The sequence below is a fragment of the Eurosta solidaginis genome, chromosome 3 (assembly GCF_040869045.1).
Source record: "Eurosta solidaginis isolate ZX-2024a chromosome 3, ASM4086904v1, whole genome shotgun sequence".
Lineage (NCBI taxonomy): Eukaryota > Metazoa > Arthropoda > Insecta > Diptera > Tephritidae > Eurosta > Eurosta solidaginis.
The window spans coordinates 239,446,521-239,448,827 of NC_090321.1; the positions used below are offsets into that span (position 1 = coordinate 239,446,521).

Sequence of the window (2,307 nt, forward strand, 5' to 3'; positions counted from 1 at the left end):
AAACTCCGTTAAAATTACTTACTTTTATTATCTCGTATTGAGAACTAGTTTTTCCTAACTTGCGAGTGGCATTTCAAATACTCTTGACAACCTCAGTATCAATAAAATATTTTCCCCAGGAAGCAAGAAAACCTGACAACGCCACTGGGTGCGAGCTTGGCAACTGAATTTTTCGTTTATACAAGTAACCCAATAAACATTTTTGTTGGAAATTGCTTTGAGGTCAAATGGAAATCCAACTCGTTTTCCACATTCCAATGTTTAATATCCATTGTACCTCCATTGGAGAACCAACCCATTATCAAACAAAATGGCACATTTTTTATACGTAAATAATTTCAGTTCTCCACTTGAGAAATTCTTTGATATAAATTTGAAATCCAACATCAATCTCCAATTAGATTCAAGTGAAACAGAAAGCTCTTCTAGAATTAAATTTCCCATCCCAATTGAATAAAAATAACAGCGTTGTATATAAATTTAGTTTGAGTTTAATAGAACAAACATACATTAAAATAGATAGTAATTCATTTTACATATTTAAAAATAAATTAAAAGTATTTAAAAATTTAAAGTAGTTGTAATTAATTAATTAGATTCTTACAAAATTTTAAAACTTCTTTGCACCAACGCTGAGATATTTTTTTCGTGCTCAAAGCAGAGAGAGAAATCACCAAAAATTGTTGTACCCTGTACAAGATCTCAAAAGTGGAGGAAAATCCGTTTTTCGCGTAGATAACCTCAGTTATCTCAGAATTTCTCCGGTAGATCTCCACTTTTTTCACATTTTTCTATTTTTCTCGGTGCTTTGAGCACGAACAAAAATATCTCAGCTTTGGTGCAAAGAAATTTTAAAATTTTGTAAGAATCTAATTAATGAATTACAATTAGTTCAAATTTTTAATGATTATTTTAGAATCATTAAATTAATGCAATAAATCAATATCTTATTTTTATTTAACTTCAGTAGTATTCTCTTTCTTGCTGTATTGCATTTTTTCACCAGGCGGTTGTTGGCTTGATGAAAGAGGGACATATTAGTCCTTTCATAGTTCTCATCGGAAGAGTGGGCAAATTTTTAATTGTAAGCCTCAGAAATAAAAAGTTTCAATTATAAATTAAAATAATAATGGACATGTAATAGTTACTCTTCAGGGCTCCCGTTGTACTGAGCACTCTTAAAGCTTTCTTATTGCACGTGCCCTTCCAAGTGAAGTGCCTGGCAGCTTCATCGCTCATCACTTTTCGCCACACCATTTTTATGAAGCGTAAGGAATTCCCACAAACTATAGTTTGGAGTTCAACAACCGACAGAAAAAAGAGAGTACGAAGTATACAGTAGAGTAGAATATATAAATAAAATATTTTATAAATTTCAAAGTTCTCACATCTTTTGGAAGCCCACATATGCGCTTACTCAATATATTTAAAAGGCTATTGGCAGCTGCATTTGTAATATTGACTTCTACTGCCCAACTAGCTAACTCAACATTTAAGTTGGGCAAATCATCAGTAGTCTCTTCTGAATCGCTTTTCGAGGAAGTTTCTTCACTCGAAAAGTTGTCCAAAGGAGGATTGTATGCAGCAGTTGACGTGGAAGGCTCCATTGGCAAACTTTCAATTGTTGGCGAGCACTCCGACAGCAAAGCCACCACCTGCCTTACCTCACTTTTATTTTCCTTGCTTCTATGCTTTTTAATAGCTGCACATATGTTTATTAAATTAATTAAATACTTACAATATTAAAATTGGATACTTCCCCGAAATATATCAATTAATTCACTTTTTCAGTTTCACTGCTATCACTGCTACCCAATCTTTTGACACATGATTGGCCAGCATTGTCACACACATAAATGAATTAACGCGGTACCATCTGAAAAAATTTTAAGTAATAGCTCAAATTGACTTCCAAGAGCACTCAATTTGAAAACAAATTTTGGAAAAACGATTTGATCTCCAATTGCTGTAAAAGTTGGATTTCCATTTGAGAACTACATATTTCTCAAAGGTTGGAAAAAAGTTGTACTTGTGCATATTGGGAAGTTTCTATGTATATGTATGCGACTACATATATATATTTGTATATAATTTTTTGTACTTAAAAATACGTATTTCTTTACGATTTCCTATATATACTATTTAAATTGCTTTAGTTTTCGTAAAAGAAACCTCTCCGGAATTTGGCTTCATATTGAAAAATTTGTTGGAAATTTGCTTTTAACACATTTTATAAATTCAATTCAATGTGAGAAATGATGAGCACAAGTGAAAAGGACAAAATCATGAAATAAATCATATTCTAAC

The 2,307-nt window shown here is 31.9% G+C and overlaps 1 long non-coding RNA gene across 2 annotated transcripts; it reads right to left on the reverse strand.

Moving 5' to 3' along the window:
* Positions 1-632: 632 nt before the first annotated feature.
* LOC137247036 (uncharacterized) lies at positions 633-1,813 on the reverse strand. Of its 2 annotated transcripts, none has more exons than XR_010951763.1 (3): positions 1,739-1,813; positions 1,149-1,286; positions 633-1,090 (listed from the first exon to the last, which is right to left on the reverse strand). It is a non-coding gene; the product is annotated as an uncharacterized lncRNA (long non-coding RNA). The 2 variants fall into 2 exon arrangements; XR_010951764.1 differs by lacking the exon at positions 1,739-1,813 and adding an exon at positions 1,389-1,731.
* Positions 1,814-2,307: the final 494 nt, after the last annotated feature.